At 47.5% G+C, this 20,289-nt stretch overlaps 1 long non-coding RNA gene across 1 annotated transcript; it reads right to left on the minus strand.

Moving 5' to 3' along the window:
* Positions 1-822: 822 nt before the first annotated feature.
* LOC106696167 lies at positions 823-2,312 on the minus strand. Its single transcript, XR_001347059.2, has 2 exons — positions 2,086-2,312; positions 823-1,374 (listed from the first exon to the last, which is right to left on the minus strand). It is a non-coding gene; the product is annotated as an uncharacterized LOC106696167 (long non-coding RNA).
* Between the last annotated feature and the right edge of the window lie 17,977 nt (positions 2,313-20,289).

Below are 20,289 nucleotides of genomic sequence, written 5' to 3' on the forward strand. Positions count from 1 at the left end.
TATACGAGGCACACATTGGCCACAACATGGCTGGAGGTGCTGCATTTGACCTTGGCAGCTTCTTAACCTCCCTGAGCCTGTTGCCACAGCTGGAAGGTAGGAATACGAGCACTGCCTCACCATCTTGTAGACCAGGATCAGGATGAGTGCCAACGCCTTGAGTGGGGCTGTTCCAACTGCCAAACCCTATTCAGGAACTAAGGCCTATATAGGTTTGTGCAAATTAAATCACTTGGATTTTCCAAATCTTAGGATATTTTTATTGATTTTATATCATAAACTGTATGGAATTAGAACTAAAGTCTGCATGTCTTTGGAATAAAATACATATGGGAGTTATTAACAAATGCCATCCAATACATATAATCAAAAATACATATTGGAGCTCAGCTGGTGTGGCTCAGTGGTTGAAAGTCAACCTAGGAACCAGGAGGTCACGGCTTGATTCTCAGGGCACATGCCTGGGTTGTGGGCTCAATCCCCAGTTGGGGGCGTGCAGGAGGCAGCCAATAGATGATTCTCTCTCATCATTGATATTTCTATCTCTCTCTCCTTCTCTCTTCCTCTCTGAAATAAATAAAATATATACATTCAAAAAATGCATGAGAAAGAAAAGAAGAATGCATGTTGATTACTCACAATAGCTAAGACATGGAAACAACTTAAGTGTCCATCGCTAGATGAATGAATAAAGAAGATGAGTATAGATACTGTGGAATGTTATTCAAACATAAGACAGAAAGAAATCCTGCCACTTGCACAACATGGATGGACCTTGAGGACATTATGCTAAGTGTAATAAATCAGACACAGAAAGACAAATACTGTATGATATCATTTATATGTGGAGTCTAAAAAGTCAAACTCAGAGAAACAGAATTAGAGTGTTGGTTATGAGGGGTTAGGTGGTGGGGAAAATGGGGAGATATTGGTCGAAGGATACAAACTTCCAGCTAAAAGATTAATAAGTTCTGGGGATCTAATGTACAGCAATATATCATGTAAATATAGATACAGGTAATAATTCATTAGTGCTGTATCATATACTTGAATTTTGCTAAGAATAGATCTTAAGTGTTCTCACCACAAAAAGAGAAATGGTAACCATGTGACAGTGTTGTAGGTAGTCAGACAGACACGAGCAGAGCAAGGACGATGATCCAGGTACAGAAGGTCACCAGAGCAGAACACCCCGACACCTAGCAATGGGAAACGTTCAATTCGAGACCTTGCCCCTAGTGCCTCTTTCCACCCTAGAATGGCAGGTGTTTCCCTAGGACCCCTCTCCACCCTAGAATGTCCCCCGTCATGCAGGTAGGATTCTCTTGACCTCTTCTCTTCTGGCATATGGTTAGTCACATGGTAAACCCCCACCTGTAGAGGAGAACAAGGGGTGGGGGGCTGGAGGAAAGCCCCATCTAACTTCTGTGCAAGCACAGAAGATGACAAGATGATAGGACAGGTCCTGATAGGTCAGTTTGAAGAAGAAAGCAGTTAATTCCCCTCCGAGAGTTTAAAAGGAATCCTAGCCCACTCCCACTCTTTGAGTCACCGGCTTGACATTTCTCTGGGAGTATCCTTTCTCTTTGCATGCTCAAATAAATTTTCTCTAGCGAGTTTGGGTCTTGGCTCTGAATTCTCTTCTTAGTCAGAACACAAGTACCGAGGTTGCTGAACCCTGCCAGGTTTGGTCTGGCCCCACTGGTCAGACACCAGGTGCGGTGCCCGCCACCTACAGCAACAGGATAGAGGTGTTAACTAAAGCTGTGGTGATAGTAAGTGTATCAAATCAACACATTGTACACCTTAAATCTGCACAATGTTTTGTGTCAGTTATATATCTTAATAAAGCTGGGGGAAATTATTTTCTAAAAGAATACATGCTGAAGTGTGTAGGAAACCATGAAGGTAATGATGAGCCAACCTCGGAGGCATGGACAGAATATTTCCTCCCAGCCAAGGGCTTGCCCTGACTTCCTCAGGGTGTCTTTTGATCGAGTAAAGTTGTTAATTTTAATCAACTGAAATAGATCTGCTTCTTCTTTTCCAGCACCTTGTCCCCTGTTTGAGAAATCCTGGTCTCACCAAGGCCGTGAAGACTGCGCCCGATGTCCCCTGCTCGAATCCATCTTCCATCTCGAATCCTTTCTGTGCACGGAATTGGGTAGGAAGTCAGGTCTGTGGCTTTCCATAGGATACCCAGTCATGACAGCACAATGTGTTGAAAGAGGTTCCTGTCCCCATTGAATGGAAGTGGGGCTCTTGGGTGTGGCAAGCTCCATGCCATGAACACAAGAGGCGGCTGCCTTATGCGATAGCGTGGGTGAAAGTCTATAGGTTTTATGGTAAACAAGAGAAGCCAGACACACAGAAACGCATTCCAGAGAGGCCTCTTCAGTGAAACAGGGCGGCTGTGGACACCCCGGGGCCGGGTGTGTCTGGGAGGAGCCTTGGGAGAGCCTTCTTGGGTGTGGAAATGTTCTGTGTCTTGACCTGGGTGCGGTGGCTCCACAGGTGTGTGCAAAGGAAAAACATCAATGAGCTGTGCCCTGAGATGAGCTCACTGAACTGTTTGCATGCTATATGCTAATTTAAAAGAAAGCTCTTGGAGCCCGGAGGAGGGAAAGATCCATTCACACGGAGGTGTTTGTTGTGGAGGCGGAGAAGAGGCTTTGCAGAAGGAAAAACGGGGCAGTGCAGGCTGGCCTGGCTCCCAACTGGGCCCTGCTGTTTCCTATGGGACACGGGCTCACAGAACACCCACCTCAGACAAGGTCCTTTTGGGACCGTGAGACAGCGATTCGATTTGCAGCAAGTACACTTTGCAGTTGTGTCTCAGCCCAGACAAAACAAGGCCCCCAGGCCACCCTCGAAGTACCAAGCACACCTCTTCTCTCAGGCCCCTCTTTCAGCTACGATGCATACCCACTACAGCTTTACCATTACAGCTTAATCATGTGTTTAGTCTCCCCTTTCCGTGGGTGAAATTTATTGAGATCCCCAATCACAGAATTTTACTCACTTTCTGGCAGCATCCAATCTACCTTAGGCCCTGCTACCTTAGGCCCTGCTACCTTCCTCCTCCCAATCACTCAAGGAAGCCCAAATCTGTTGACACCCCAGCCTTCCCAGTGGGTGTGAGTAGCAAGGTGGTCTGTGCCCGAGGGCATCTTCAAAACCTGTGGAGTCTGGAAGAATGATCACATGTCTGCTAAGCAGAGAAGGAAGGAAGGGTACTTCAAGCCAAAGGCATAACATGAGCAAACACTTTCACAGAAAGTGGAGGGAAGAGTGTGTTTGTGTCTGGGGCTGGAGAAGGGGGGTACCGTGGAGGTGGGCTGGGGCTGGGGTGTAACTCATGTCAAATGACAGCTACAGAGCAGGGCTAGGACCGGGTGAGGCAGGCCCTCCTTCAGTTTTACATCCAAGGGGCTCAGTCTCCTTACTCTAACCCCGCCTTGGTTCAGTTTCTGTAACTACTTCTAATTCAGGGCCCAGCCCCAGGCCTGAGCTGGCTGTCAGCCATGTTGGTTCTGGTCAGGCCTCAGCCCAATGCGAAAGGAGTGCACGAGGCTGTCACCAGTGCCATCTCTAAGCTCAGCCTTGTCTCCTGTCTGCAGTGACCATCTCCAGCCTTCACCCCACCACACACTGCCCACCCTCTGTCTTTCCAGCTCCTGGCACCAGACTTGGTGTGGAGCCTGGGCAGGGGCCCAATCAGCCTCCCACCCTAATCGCCAAACCCACTCAGGTCCCTCCCACTGGGGCTTCACGTCTCTTTCCTGGCCCTGTTGCCACAGAAGGAGTTGGCAGTAGCGCCTCCACCCTGAGGTCAGCCCCTGAGCCCCCAGGGTCCGCAGCCTCTGTCCCCTGTGCTCCCCCTACCCCCAACCATTGGATATGGCCCTTGCTCACCATCTTAAATACTAACAACAAAAGCCTTCTTGGAACCCAGGCCCTGTGGGGAAGCATGAACCTTGGTTGGAAAGTTTGTAAGGAGGACATTCCGAGATAAGGAGGAGTACTGAAGGTGGCCCACCCTGTTTATTGGAATGTCCTCCTTACAAACTTTCCAACCAAGTTTCATGCTTCCCCACAAGGCCCCTCCACTTCTCTCTCCCCCTCCCCCAAGCTGGCCTGCTCTCCATTCCCTCCTGTCAAAAGGCATGGCCTCTCTGGTCAGCCCAGAGCCCATTTTGGATCCCATCTGACCTCTGACCCCTGGAGCCTCTCTGGGCTGACTCCTCCTCCCGTGATTAGCGAGCCTTGGATGTCCGAGCTCTGGGTGTCTCTGTTCGCAGCCTCACTTCTTGGGGGACTTCACCTCCTCTGCTGGTTTCTATGACCCAACACCCAATCCCCAGACCCCTAGATCCTACCATCTGCCAGATACTTCCAACTGAGCCCCCCAAATTCCAAGCACCCATCAGGCTGGGCTCCCTGTATTAAAGATTAATGTGCAAGGAATGCAATAGGAAGAACTCCCAGGAGAAACTGGTAAAGGCGGAGGGGCAGCAGGATCTGGAAGGGGAGGGAGCCCAGCAAGGTGGGGGTGGGGGGTAGGGGGTGTGTGCTCCGGTGCTCCCCGGAGAGCTCTGGAGGGCAAGTCACACTGCAAGCTGCCCCAACTGGAGGCAGGGTCCTGGGCTTGCACATTCCTCACCCACAGTCAGGGTGTGGGCCGCCCCATGGGATGTCCATTCCCAGGCATAGCAGCATCGGAAGGCAGCCTGCCAAGGAGATGCAGGAGCGGGCCAGCCATAGGACACACATTTAAGGGGAGGTGGGGAGGACAAAGATCTGAGAAGACAGCATCCAAGACTATGCCCACCATTGACGAGGCTGCTCTCCTCTGGGATTTGCCACCCAGTGAGTGGTGCCTCTGGGACCCAGGCCCAGGTCAGTTTAGTCCAGGCTTCTGGGCCAGCTCCTCCTCTAAGCCCTGCACTGGACATAAGCAAGGCTTGGGGGTGGGAGGTGGCACAGAGAAGCCCAACCAGGCCTTGCCCCAAGGAACTCCTGGTCTAGCAAGAAAGGCTCACTTCTAACAAGGCCATTAGGAGCCCCTGAGACCAGTACATGACCAAGGGAAAGGGCTGCTGCCATGCCCTCCCCCCTCCTCAAGGAGTCGGGGCTCTGGGGCTGAGGGGCCTGAGCAAGGACAGCTTAGACTTGGGGCAGGAAGGTGGGTCAAGGAAGGCTTCACAGAGTGAGGAGTCATTAACCAAGTGAAGAGGTGGAAAGGGTGCTTAGGCGGGAGACACAGCAAGGGCAAAGGCAGGAGGCAGGACACAGCCTGGTTTATACAAGAGCAGCAAACACTGGTTTCACCTGGAAGGTCCATGACTTGATCCAAAAGCCACCCGGACTGTTTTTGATTTAATGGTTTTCTCTAAAGTACTCATTTATTTTTTTAAATTTAAATAATTTTATTTCAAAAGGGTACTTTATGTTATTAGAAAGAAAATACCAACTTGCTAGAAAAAGAGAAATGACTGAAAGTAAAGATGCTACAAAGTTCCAGCTGAAAGCTGCTGCCTGCTAGGCTCTGAGCCGGAGCCCTGCCCTCGCTTCCATTAAGATAGTTCTGCAATGGAAGACATGTCAGCACCTCTTGGCCTGCTGCAGCCTGGCCGTCTGAAAGAGCCAGGCTGTGTGACCTAGTGCTGCTGTGTGCTTTTATGCATCTCAGACTCTGTAGGACCTGACTTTGGCCAGGCAAGCCCAGCGGGGTGGGCCAGGGCCAGGTTCAGAGAGATAAGGGCGCAGGCTGAGCCAGGAGAGGAGCCTGGGTTTTCTCACAGGGCCACTAGGGAGCCATGGGAGAACTGTGAGCAGGTCTGTGACATGGTCCATCGTGGTTCAGGTTTTGGCCTGACGGTGTCCAGGACTCACCTACTCACAGGGGGGTGCCTGGGACAGTCTTCTCTGGAGTCCATTGGGCTGAATGTGGTCCCTCAGCCTTCCTTCCTGGTCAGTGTGGCTGTGGACACAGGGACAAAGGCATGCTCTCAACCTGCACAACTGCCTGCAACCAGAGTGGCAGAGCGGAGGACTGGAGGAGAGGTTCTTCAACAGCTCTCCAAGTTCAAGTTCGGACGGTCCCTGTCTCTCCTAGCCCTCTGGGCATGTATGCAAATGAAAAGACCTCTGTGTTGTACCCCAACGCTAGAGATAGTAGTAGAAATGCAATGGATTTGGGGAATCACTTGGTGTTCCAACAACTGACTTTAGTGCTTCCAACCACTGCCCTCCCTCCCTCCCCTTCTTCCGTTTTTCCTTCCTTCCTTCCTTCCTTCCTTCCTTCCTTCCTTCCTTCCTTCCTTCCTTCCTTCCTTCCTTCCTTCCTTCCTTCCTCCTCCCTCTCCTTTCCTCTCTCTCTTTCTCCTCACAGATTCCTGCTTTTGCTACACAGACTTCCACATTTGCCATAAAGTTCTTCCCCCACCCTCCCCCACAATCATAAACTTTCCTTTAAATTTTTTACAAAAAAAACAAATGATGATTAATATTTTTCCAAGGGATTAAGTAACTAAAACCAAGCTTTTACGTGATTCAGAAGTTGATATCTTCAACACATCCCTTTCCAAAAATAACAACATGACAACAACAAAACCCACGCCCAGACACAAACAGGCTCGATTGGACACCAAAGCGGGAAGGTTTCCAGAAAAATAAAAAAAATATTTGTCGAAGGTTTAACAACCAAACTGACACCCCCTTTGGCTTCCAGACTCTGATCAGAGCAGAACAATGGAGCAAAGACAGGCATGTTTCCCCGGGGTGCGGGCCCATGTCAGCACATTCATCAGTGGTGGGTCTGGTCCTGTCGAGGCCTCCTGAACTGGCTTCATGCTCCTGGGCTGAAGGGCAAAGTGACTCTGCTAGGCAGCCTCCTGGTTGGGGCGTGGAGTGCCTGTGTTTTCCCCACAGTGCACATCCCCCCCTCCAGGAGACCCCTTGTGTGACCACAGGAGCCAGACTGTGGCTGAGGACTCCTTCCTTCTTGGGCTGGCATTCAATGCTCTTCCCAGCCTCCTAAACTCCTTTCCTTCAGGCTCAGTCCTTCCCAGCATGTATCTGGTGGTTTCCCACCTCTGAGCCTTTTTAGCTGCTTTTCCCTCCATCTGATATACTCTTCCTGCCACTCATCCCAATATTCAAATTCTCAGCATCTTTTAAGAGCAAGGTGACCACAGAATCTCACTGACCTTCCACAGTCCCAGTTTACAGCTGTTGTCCTGGGGTGATTATTAGTAGTGTCCCCTTTCACTCTCAAAAATTTCCTGGTTCAGACCTGACAAAAGGTCCAGCTCAAATGCCTACTCCTGGAAGCCACCCCTGATTTCCAGAGGAAAGGTCTTCATTATCCTGAACTTGCACAATTTTGAATCCCTTTTCTGAGTGTATCACACTCTAGCCGACATCCTCTGCATGTGGCCTTGTTCCCCTGCTAGGCAGATACAGTCTCTTTATTAAAATCATTTAGGAACAGTGTCATGGCTTAGATTGTGTACCCCCAAAAGATATGTGAGCCTGAACAATAATAGATACAGAGGCAGAGCTGCCTCAAACAGATTGTCAAACTGCAGCGGGAAGGCCGGGGAGGGTTGGGGGGCAGGAGGGAGGGGGGTAAGAGATCAACTGAAGGACTTGTATGCATGCATATAAGCATAACCAATGGACATAAGACACTGGGGGGTAGGGGAGGCCAGGGGATTGTCAAGGGCGGGGGGAAAAAAAGGACACATACGTAATACCCTTTGTAATACTTTAAGCAATTAAAAAAAAAAAAGATATGTGAGCCTGGACAGTGTGGCTCAGTGATTGAGAATTGATCCATGAACTGGAGGTCATGGTTTGATTCCCATGAACCAGGAGGTCAGGGCATATGCCCAGGTTGTGGGCTCAGTCCCCAGTAGGATGTGTGTAGGAGGCAGCTGATTGATAATTCTCTCTCATCATTGATGTTTCTATCTTATCTCTCTCCCTCTCCCTTCCTCTCTCTGAAATCAATAAAAACATTTTTTTTTTAAAAAAGATACATTAAAGTCTTAACCCTGGACACCTGTAAATGTGAGCTGGTTTGAAAATAGAGTCTTTGTAGATTTAGCCTGATCTTGAGATCATCAGGGTGGGCTCTAATCTGACATGACTGTGTCCTTATAAAAAGGGGATATTTAGACACAAAGACAGTCACCCACAGAGGGAAGATGATATGAAGACACCTAAGAAGATGGCCACGTGACTGAACTGATGCATCTATAAGACAAGGGATGCCAAGGATGGCCGACAAACACTAGAAACTGGGAAGAGGCCAGGAAGGATTCTCCCCAAGAGCCACCAAACAGAGCGTGGCCCTGCTCACACCTTAGCCTGGGACTTGTAGCCTTCAGAACTATGAGACAATAACAAGCCGTCCTGTTTGTGGTATTTTGTTATAGCAGACTTAGGAAACTAATATATATAAAAACGACTCTTTTAAATAACTGCTTTATTGAGATACAATTCACATATATAAAATTCACCCTTTTAAGGTGAACATTTCGAGGGATTTTAGTATATTCACAGAATTGTGTAACCATCAGCACTATCTAATTTTAGGACATTTCATCACCCCAAGAAGAAAGCCAATATCCATTAGCAGTCACCCCCCATTCTCCCTTGTCCCTCAGGCAACCACTAATTTGCTTTCTGTCCCTATGGAGTTACCTATTCTGCACATTTCACACACTATGTGCCTTTTGTATCTGGTTTCTCTCACTTAGCATCCTGTTTCCAGTACTGAGTGTGTATCAGTACTCCACTCCTTTTTATGACCAATAATAGTCCCTTGGATGGATAGACCACATTTGATTTACCCATTCCTCAGCTGATGAACATTTGGATTGTTTTTGCTTTTTGTAAATAATACCTCTGTGAACATTTGTGTACAAGTTTTTGCATGGACATATATTTTCGATTCTTTTGAGTAACTTTTTAATGGAAAGATAACGCTTGCATGCAGTATACAAAATTGCCAGAGGTAGAAACAGTATGCCACTAAAAGCCAGACTCTCTCTTCCCTTCCCAGAGACCACGATTTGTTTGGTTCCTGGCCTTTCTGATATGTTTTCTGCCGATGCACACTCAGGTAAGTGGACATTTCTTTTCTCCACTCGAGTACCAGCACACGACTGTTCTGTCCCTTGTTCTTCTCACATAGCAATACCTCTGGATGCTTGTACATCGGTGTATGGGGTTGTGCTTCATTTTGTTGTTGTTGTAGTTGGTTGTTGTTTTGTTGTTGTTGTTAATCCTCACTTGAGGACATTTTCTCCATTGATTCTGGAGAGAGTGGAAGGGAGCGGGTATGGGGAGAGAAAGAGAAAAAAAATAATTGATGAGAGCCACATCAGTTGGTTGCCTCCCACATGTCCCCCGACTGAACCAGGGAAACTGCAACCCAGGTACATGCCTTTTACTGGGAATTGAACCCTCAATCCTTTGGTGCATGGGCTGACGCTCTAACCACTGGGAACGCCAGCCAGGGCTATACTTTATACTTTCAGTGACTGCCTCACTGAATTGTTTGACTGTGCCTATATGTATTGAACCATTTGAAGGGCATTTAGGCTGCTCCTGATCTTTTCTCACTGCAAATATGCTTCCCTGAACATGTTGGTGCACCCATGCAAAGATTCCTGGGGAGGTGGGTAGACCAGAAGACCCGGAGGTGGACTTGCGTTTTTTGTGAGCTTTTCTAGTTTGAATACGGTGGACTTATAACTGCTAATTCACCAGCCAGATGATGACTTTGTGTGGCTGTTATGACCCATGTATAGAAAATAGATCCTTTGCCAACATGTTTCCATAAATGTTAAGAGCCAACTTAAGTATTTTCTTTAAAAATAGTCACTTTCAAGAAATTGGAATTTTGCAACTGTTGTAGGCGGCGGGAACATAACCATGTGTCTGACTGGTGGGGGTCAGACCAAACCTGGGTTCAGCAACCTCAGTACTTGGGTTCTGGCTAGGAAAGAATTCAAAGTCCAGACCCAAACTGTAAGAGAACATTTATTGGGTAAATTACAGAGGTAGAAAAAGTAATTCCTAGAAGAAATGGGCTTAGCAAACAAGTTCTAGAGGTACAGGAAGGGCCCTTGGAGCTTGGGAGTAAGGAAGCTAGTGGTAATGTGCCTGGGGAGGGGGAGAAGGCAGGGAAAGGGAAAGGAGAGGGAAGGGAAGAGAGAGGTGCAGTAGTGCTCCCAGGAGGGAGAGTGCACTGGGTCCTCCACCCTAAGGGTTTTAAGGGTGGAGATTTTAGGGCAGGTCCCAGGGAACGATCGATCGTAATAGAATATTCACCAGCTTCCCAGGTGTGTTCATTCAGAGTTGTGGTTTTCATTGATTGATTGGCCAGCACCAGGGCAGTAGGTCATTATTCCATGCAGCTAGTCCTGACCCCAGCCTTGGTTGGTTTTGTTGCTTATTTGCGCCTGGAGCTGAACTACAACTGAAGCCTAGATGTTATCTCTAGGGAGGAAAGGTCAGGAGGTCCAAACCTTGTGACCAGAAAATGCTAGGGGAGGAAAAGTCACCCTGGGGGTGGAGGGGGGTGGGAGGTCAATTGATTGTCCATTGTTAGGCACCTGGGGTTTTCCATCCTGGTGACCTTCTGTACCTGGCTCATCTCCTTGCTCAGTTCGTATCTAACTGCCTACAGCATAACTTTAAAACCAGTCACATTAACAAAAATAATCATTCTGAATTATCAACTTGATATCATGATATAGAACAGTGATGGTGAACCTGTGACACGTGAACTCATTTTTTTGGTTGATTTTTCTTTGTTAAATGGCATTTAAATATATAAAATAAATATCAAAAATATAAGTCTTTGTTTTACTATGGTTGCAAATATCAAAAAATTTCTATATGTGACATGGCACCAGAGTTAAGTTAGGGTTTTTCAAAATGCTGACACGCCGAGCTCAAAAGGTTCGCCATCACTGATATAGAAAATCCTTTTTATTTTTTTTCATCTTGCTAACTCAAAGACAGGCTGTGACAACAAACCTCATTAATTTTGTGCTCGTATTCTAGGGCAGTGGTTGGCAAACTGCGGCTCGCGAGCCACATGCGGCTCTTTGGCCCCTTGAGTGTGGCTCTTCCACAAAATACCACGTGCGGGCACTCACGTACAGTGCAATTGAAACTTCGTAGCCCATGTGCAGAAGTTGGTTTTTGGAAAGGAGATAGATGAAATAAGTATACAAGACGAGTGTGGATGGGAGAGTTGGAAGGGGTCGACCTCAGCGAACGTACCTCAATCAGATTGAGGACGTTTTTAGCAAAGGCCAGCTTAGGAGTACCCTAATTAAGTTAATAACAATGTACCTACCTATATAGGCTCTCAAAAGAAATTTCAATCATTGTACTGTTGATATTTGGCTCTGTTGACTAATGAGTTTGCCGACCACTGTTCTAGGGGGACAAAGTGTTTTAGACAAATCAATTTTATTGTGGGGTGTGCCTTAAAAGTTGAGAATCAGGTGAAATCAAATCTCCCAACCCCGACACTAAATTAGCTCGGTGACCTTGAGAGCGTTCCTTATCTTCACTAGGAGATGGTTTGCCTAACAGGGAAGGGTTAGATAAAACAGAGACTCCAGGATATTAAACTTCTAAATCAAACTAATCTCTGTACTTTTATAGCTCACAGGTGGATGGAGAGCCCTCTCTTTTGATATAAAGCCTTAACCTCAGACAAGGGGTTAATATCAGATTTAAATGTCTAAACCTTGTTTGACCTTGAAGTGCAAACAAAGGGTTAAGGTCATATTTTATCATCTAAAGGGGACCTTTAGGGACCTTGTTTGCCTAGATGAACTCGGTGCCAATCTAATTAGCCTGTGCAGGTAACTTTGGCAAGGGTTTGGGGAGGAGATGGGGCTTGGGAGTGGCCAGGGATTACAGATGAATTAACATTTCTTCCTCTGGCTCATTACCCGGTGGATAAAGGCGCCTCCTGGGGCTCCCAGCAGGTTGGGAGCAGGAAGTTGGGTGGTTTGGACAGCAGGAATCTGGCTCCACAAAGGCTGCTGAAAAGCCATTGTTCCAGGGTTTACCGGGCCCTTTCGTTGGCAGCTTTCTCACGTCTCAACTGGAGCCAAAGTCTTCATCCAGACACTGATAAACAACACATTTGGTGCCAGAGTAAGCTTAATGACACTCCCTTGCCAACCAGCCATCCCTCCTGCTCAAGCACCTTCAATGATTCCCCATTGGCAGCTCACTCTCTGCTTGCTGCTCCAAGCTGACCACAGTCTGGCCTAAATCCTGACTAATTTTAATGCCCACTACTTCTTAGTGTTTTATTTTAACCAGCATGTTTCCAGCATCCAGTCTGGGTCAAGCACTGTATTAAGTGCAGTGCAAGCACCATCTTGTTTCATCTTGATGAGCATCCTTAAAGAAGGTGTTATCCCTGTTGTGTAAACAAGGAAACCAAAGTCTAGAGCAGCTAAAGTGGCCTGCTTCATGCCGCACAGCCAGGCAGCAAAGGGCAGGGCAGCCCCCAATCCTGAGCTTTCTCTCTCTCTCTCTCTCTCTCTCTCTCTCTCTCTCTCTCTCTCTTTCTCTCTCTGCCTGAGGTTGGGGCTGTGTACTGAGCATTAGTGTGGGCAGAGCATTAATGGAGGGCTTCTGAGTGATGAGAGGGAGCAAGTTAGGCAATGAGTGGGAAGAACATTCCTGACAGAGGGAACGGCAAAGTCTGGGTCTCAGTTTTCTTATCAGTCAAACTAGTGACCTAGTGCATGAAATTTGTGCACATTAAAAGGGAATTAATTAGAGGAAACATTTTAATATTGCTATTTGCCCTTTCTCTATAATAGAAGTGTCAGAGATGAAAGAAAATTAGTAAAATGTATATGAAAATCTTCCTGAGTCTGGGGTGTGCCACGGGAATCAGAGTCAAGTCCCCACCCACCCACGTGCACCTCAAAATCGCGTGAGACCCAGACCCGGCTTGCCTCACCTCCATTGGGCTAGATCCAGACCCGGCCGGCCTCAGCCCCGTCAAGCCCCACCGGGTGGGGGGTGCGACCTCAGGTCTCCTGGCCCAGCATCGAGCCAGGGGGCACAGCCTGAGGTCCCCTGTTAAGCCCTGCCAGGTGGGGAGTGCAGCCTCAGGTCCCCCAGCCCGGGGTGGGGTGCGTGGACTGAGGTCCCCTGGCCCGGGCCGGGGTGGGGGGCATGCCTTAAGATTCCCTGTCAAGCCCCGAGGGCTGGGGGCATGGCCCGAGGTCCCCTGTCAAGCCCTGCCAGGCAGGGGATGCGGCCTGAGGTCCCCTGTCAAGCCTTGCTGGGCGGGGGGGTGTGGCCCTGAGGTCCCCTGTTAAGCTGCACGGGGGGGGGGCATAGCCTCAGGTCCCTGCTGATTGCTTGTTAAGGCTCGTTATGGGAACTTGGCCTCCTCTGTGGGCTCAGCCATCTTGACCATTACGGTGTAACAGTCAATTTGCATATTCCCTATTTATTAGATAAGATATGCACTTGTGTGTGTGTGTGTGTGTGTGTGTGTGTGTGTGTGTGTGTAGTTGCAAGGTGTTGCCTTCTGGTTCTCTGATTCTACTTGCACCCTAAAACACTCTGATTTTCTCTGAATTTCCCCCCAGAACCAGAGAGTGAGTGGTGAGTGCCTCTTTAAATTTTGTGTTCTAGTTGCCTTGGGGTCAAACTCCTAGCCCCATCAGGCTGCTAGCTGCAATCACTCTTCAACCTGGTTCAGGAAATAAACAGAACAGTCCTGGCCAGTGTAGCTCATTTGGTTGGGCACCATCCTATGCACCAAAAGGTTTCTGATTCAATTCCCAGTCAGGACACATGCCCAGGTTGGGGACTTGATCCCCTGTAGGGGATATGCAGGAGGCAGCCGTTGGATGTTACATTCTCACATCGATGTTTTTCTCTCTCTCCTTCTCCCTTTCTCTCTCTCTCAAAACCCATAAACTATTCATTAAAACAACCAATAAATAAATAAATTAAATAAATAAGCAAACAGACCAGTGGAGATGGTCTGCTGGGTGTGGGGAGGACTGGGATGGACTCTCTGGCCACAGTTGCTGGACTTGACCACGGACTTCTCCCTTTAGAACAGGGTACCCCTTACTGTCTTATAAGTCTGGTCTGTTTTACTCATTTTTATCTTCTTCAAGGCCCTTGTAGCAATTTGAATTTATGACTCTGGGGCGGTATGTTTCACAAGGGTTGTGGTCCCATTATTCAGTTTCTATTCTACGTAACACCTTTGATAACCATGTTACATCTCATTTGCTGCTTTTCATTCTTTCTTTTCCCTGGCTTTTCACTTCATTATCTTCTAGTCTTTCCCTCCTACCCCTACTTACTTCTCTATTACATCATGTCTAAATATACTTTGACATAAGAAGCCTTTCAGGGGTCAGGGAGGACCTCATTGGTAACACTTGAGTAGGGTTTTTAGGGGATGAGTGGGAGTTTGTCAGGTAGAGAGGGGAGGAAGGAGCAGGAGACCAGTATGCTTAAGCATAAGGACTGGATTCATATAGGCAAAGTTTGAATCCTGGCTTCTCCTCTTGGCAGCTTTGTCATCCAGGGCAAATTAGATCACGTCATTAAGCCTCAGTTGCCGCATCAGTATAATGGGAATTTCTCTAGCACCTACGAAAGGGCTGAGCTCAGCCTTCAGTGAGAACATTTCTTGCACAGACCTGATGCCTAATTTACAGTAGGCTCTCTATAGATATTTGTTGAGTGAATGAATAGATATTCCAGGCAGAGGGGATGGCATAAAGAAAGGTCTGGCAATGAGTGATGTTTGGGGAATTGTCGTCATGCCAGAATCTGTGATAGAGCCTGATCTCACTGGCTCCTGAGAGCCAATAGTGCACATCCCTTTCCAACTCTGCATTCAGTGATGTTACCTCAGTAGCTTGGAATCCACCACTACGGACGTCTTTGCACCATGGAAATGAGCAAACATTCCAGGGCAGAGCTTTTTCCCCCTCCAGTGAGCCAGTTTACCAGCACACCATTCCCTGTAGCTGGGAAGACGCACAGGGTTAGATTTCAAAGGGCCTTAGACAGCAGGGCCTGGTGATGTTCTGTCCGCTCTGCTGTAGAACTTCAGCAAGACAGTTTGAACCTACCTGACCTGAAAAAGAGATGTTTTTCAGAATGAAAAAAGCCCGGAATTATGAGTTCTTAAAAAGTTCCAAATATGTCACCATATTATATTTACATAACTCTAAAAATAATTTTTAGCTGAATTTTTAAGACCATTTATTTTATTGAATTGGCAAATCTTGAATTAGAAATTAACTTAAGCCTGGACAGCATGGATTAGTGGTTGAGCATTGACCCATGAACCAGGTGGTCACAGTTCAATTCCTTGTCGGGGCACATGCCCAAGTTGTGGGCTCAAGCCCCAGTGGGGGGCATGCAGGAGGCAGTTGATCAATGGTTCTCTCTCATCATTGATGTTTCTATCTCTCTCTCCCTCTCTGAAATAAATAAAAAAAATTTTTTTAAAGAAAATCACTTAATTTCTTAAGCTGGAAAATTGGAAAATTTTTTTAATTGGGAGAAATGGGGTAGGGGGCCTTTGCTCCTATGTGATTTTGTAGGAAAGGATGTTTAGTGGCCTTTTTCTTGATAGCAGTGGGAAATCATTGGAGGGTTTGAAGCAAACAAACAATATGATCAGATTCTGGTCTTGGAAAAGATTTCCCCCACTGCTTTGTAGTGAGCCTGGAGGGGGCCAACATGGATACGAGGAGACCAGGCAAGAGATAATGGGGTGTGGATAAGACTGTTCCTGGAGAAACAAGACCATGTGTTCCTTTTCCTCCTGGGTACTCAACTGAACTACATATCCCAGCCTCCTCTGCAGTTAGGAGGGACCATGTGAGGGAGGAAGTGATGTAAGCCATTTTCTGGCCTGGGTGTAAAAACCTCCCTATAATCCTCCAGGTTATTTCCCTCACACACCTCACCCCAAGGATCTAATGTAGGAATCCAAGGCATAGAGGATGGCAGAGCCACTAGTTGGAAGGAGCTTGGGCAGGTGAATGGCTGTATGGAGTAGAGCCCCACCATCTAACTTCGTGCATTGGGCTTCTGGGAGGAACCAAGCTTTATTGTGTTGAGCCATGAGATCTGGGGTTGTTTGTTACAGCAGCCGGTCTGACTAATGCAAGGGGCATGGAAACAGAGACAGATATGCAGACCTAAGAGCTCTTCAAAGGTAAAATCATGGGACTTGTGATAGCTTGGATATGCAGTAAAGGATGAAGAGGCATTGAGGGCCATGCCCAAGTTTCTTACTGAATGGAGGTGCCTTTTACTGTGGGGAGACCCTAGGTGGCTGATCTTGAGTTTGATGTGTTGAGTGGAGATGTCAAGAGGCTCTTTCTTCTCTTGGCCCGTGCAATCCAAGGCAGTCTAGCAGCTCCTCCTGGCGGCACATCATAGTGGTGAAGGCCACCTGTCATTCATGAGGGAGAGACTATGAGGAGCTTCTGTCTGTGGAGCCATCATCATGCCCTTGGCCAGAGCCTACCCATGTGGTCAGGGGAAATGCTGTTTCCTTCCCAGTCAGCACACACACACACACACACACACACACACACACACTCCACCATGTCTAAGCTGTAGCAAGGCTAATGCAATAAATATTTCCTGAGTACCTACTATGATAGTAATGCTAAAACTACTATTTATTGAGCTCTTACCACTACTATTTATTGAGCTCTTACCATGTTCCAGACCCTATGCCAAGGACTTTACTACATGACTTCATTTAATTTTTAATCAACAGAGATAAGAACTATTAGTGGCCCCATTTGACAGGTGGGGAAATAGGTTCACAAAGGTCATATAAGCCAGGCCTTTAACCAGGTCAGCAAATTTCAGAGTCCATCATCCCAGGCATGGAGCCAAGTCTGCCCTGAGCAGAGACTGATAGTCTCCCAGAACTGCGTGTGGCCCAATCTCCTGAGTTCTCCTAGTGAAAGCCTCTTCAGTCCCTCACAGTTCTTGCTCCTCTCAGTTAGGTAGTGGCTACTTTTGTTATCCAGTACATTGGCATGTCCTAGAGCAGGGGTGGGCAACCTTTTTGTGAGTGCGTGCCAAAACCAGCAAAATCTCTGACTCAAAATTCTTCTGCGTGCCAACCCTAATTTTTTGAGAACATGTTATGCCTACTTGATATCTCTTAAGGTGTATGTATGTGAAGAACCTTGAAGAAATAATAAAATTCACTCAAGTGACAAAAACACAGTATATGATGATGAAAAATACATTTATTTTTTAATGTATACATGTACACTGATAGTCCAACCGAAAACTTTATGACTCCGTTTGATATTATCAGTGGCACTTTTGCTGCTGCATCACTGATGACAGAGATTTTACATCAGATTTATATTTCGTGACCTTCAGAGATATGCACGAGCTACTACTTTCATCCGTCAGGCTACTCCTATTATGAGACTTAACAAAATTCATCACTGAGAACAAAGATTCACAAGCGTATGTGGATGAAAACATGGAGAGTCACGCTGTTGCAAAGTTTTTTAAACAGAAAAAATTTTCTGGAATGGCATTCCAAGTCCTCAATAGTTTGTTTTCAACACTATTGAAATTGCTCTTCCCCTCTCTTGTCAATCCATGTCTATGGTCTTTAAGATAACTTGTTATGTAAAATTATTTATTTATCTAAGATGCACCTACACTGAATTTATCTGAAAAATAAAAAAGTCGATATTAAGAAAAAAATTGTAAATGGAAGATTATAAGAGAGGGTTTCTTGTGCCAGCAAAAGTTACTGGCGTGCCATGTTTGGCACACGTGCCAGGGGTTGCCCACCCCTGTCCTAGAGCCTTCTTCTTTTGTCTTCAGGAGGCCTAGGGCTAGGACACCATATCTCATTTCTCTTCCCTAGGGTGACTGTCACTGTGCCAGGTCTTGGGGCCTAGATTACTGGTTCAATCATTGTTGGCATGATAAAGAGATCACATGATTCCAAACTCATGACCCCAGATGGGCACAGATTCCCAGGCAGCCACTGTCCTTAGGAGGGGGCCATGGGCCTGGCATTTAGAGCAGTTTGGAAACCTATTTCAATCAGCTTAGTACAAAAGTAGGGTTTAAGGTATCATAGAATCCAAGGGAAGGTTGGACCAAATCCTAAAATCAGACACCTAGATGCCACTACAACTTTCTCTGCATCTCTCACCTGTGTCTTGAGGACTGTCACAGGGCAGCGGTGGGTGGTTGCCCACTCAGCATCCCTTCTCATTTAAAATAGCCCTGATTTTGTTCAGCAATGTGCTCAGCTAAGTACTCTTTCCCAGCTTCCTCTGCTGCAGCCATGAAATATAGTTTAGGTCAGTGAGATGTAAGCAGGATCGCTGTGGTTCTGGAAAGGACTCATTTATTTTTTATAAAAGGCGTCAAACACAGCTGGCCTAACCTTTCTCTCCTTCATACTTCCTTGAATGCAGGTATGATGGCTGGGCAGGAGCAGCCATCTTATAGCCGGAGAGAAAGGCAAGAAAATCACAGAACCCTAGCTCCTACCCACTAAGTGACTGAACCAATGGCCATGTCACCTCCCTCTAGATTTTTTTATTGTGAGAAAAATATAACTTTATTCATTAAGCCATTGATGGCCAGATTTGTTTTGACTTGCCATTGAAATGGCTGCATAAATGGAAACATAATTACTCCTGGCCTCTGAGTTTCACATTTTACAGCATCCGAACTCAACCTTCTGAATCCTAGGTTCAAAAGAGCATTCCTGGGTTGGGGCTAACTGGCCGAGTTTAGATTGCTTATGCCTAGCACAATCACTGCTGGCAGGAGGGCAGGCTATGATTGGTCTAGTTCAGGGGTGGGCAAACTTTTTGACTCGAGGGCCACAATGGGTTCTTAAACTGGACCGGAGTTGGTACCAACCCTTAGACCAATGAGCAATGGCCAGCACAGGAGTAGGAGGAGTGCCATTTGAACAAGACAGTAAGAAAGCCTCTGAGCAGCCTGATCCAGTCATCCTCTCCAGCTTTCATTCATTCCAGCAGGTTTATTTCGCATTCACTGTGTGGGCTGCCCAGGGCTGGGGCAGGGCAAAATTTGAACTGGGTTCACTATCTGGCCCATTTCCACTGCAAGTCCCCAAGGGCAGCCCAGCTCCATATAACCACTGGACTCAGTTTACAGATTTGAATTCAAACCTGAACTCTGCCTCTTACTGGCTGGTGACCATCCATTTCCCACTGCAGCTCAGTTTCCTCATCTGCAGCAAGAGAGGACTGCTGCTCTGAGTCCTCTCTTGGTTTCAGAGAGCTTTGGAGTGAGCAGACTGGATTCTATCCCCTCCCCCCCCGCCCCCACACACACACCCTCCCGCCCCTTCCTGACTGTGTGATCTCAGGGCAACTGACTCACTTCTCTGTGCCTGATCCCCTGTCTATAAACCAAGGAGGTAATCCTGACCTTCTTGGTTGTTGGGGTAAGAAGATTCATGAGATAACTCTGGGCCCCACAGGAGGTGCTCAATAAATCCTAAAAATAAAAATCTAATGGCTCTGAGGGAATGTATGATACGTCATAGGCAGAGTTTCCTGAGGCCAGCCGTCCAGGAGGAGGTGGGGCCGTGGTGGGATCCAGCCCGGAGATTTGGCTGGAGCAGGACAAGCAAAGGGTCTCCTAGACCCCTGCCTTGGGCCTTCGGAAGCACATGGGACTGGGTGGTAGATGTGGGTCAGTGGTACATGCCACTCCTCAGGGGGAGGGCAGCAGAAAGCTGTCCCTGTCCATCTGAGGGCTGGCAGCCACCAGGGCCACATCTACGTAGGAGAGAGAAACCAAGGGCAACACATGGGTCCTGTCAGTAACAGCTGCTGGCCATGGAACAGAGGCTGACCTTCTCTTTGTCTCTCCCCGCCTTTCCCTGGAGCTGGGTGGACAGCAGCTCCAAGTCAGGTGGTTAGGTGTTCCCTGCATGCGTCAAGGTGCCCCCTCAGCTGCAGGCCAGGGGCTGTAAGGAAGACAAGACCCTGCCCATGGCAGGCATGTGCCACCATCTTCCAGGGCCAGGCCCTGGGCCAGGGCTTCAAAGAAGGGCTCACCCTGCCCTCAGAACACTCACTGACTAATGAGGGTAGAAAGCACGGGACAATCAGAATAGCTGCCGTTGTCTGTATCTGCTAAGCAGTGGGCAGCGTGACACATATTCATGTGCACGTCATTACTGCTCACCAA

This window comes from Myotis lucifugus, unplaced genomic scaffold, assembly GCF_000147115.1.
Source record: "Myotis lucifugus unplaced genomic scaffold, Myoluc2.0 scaffold_8, whole genome shotgun sequence".
Taxonomy (NCBI): Eukaryota; Metazoa; Chordata; class Mammalia; order Chiroptera; family Vespertilionidae; genus Myotis; species Myotis lucifugus.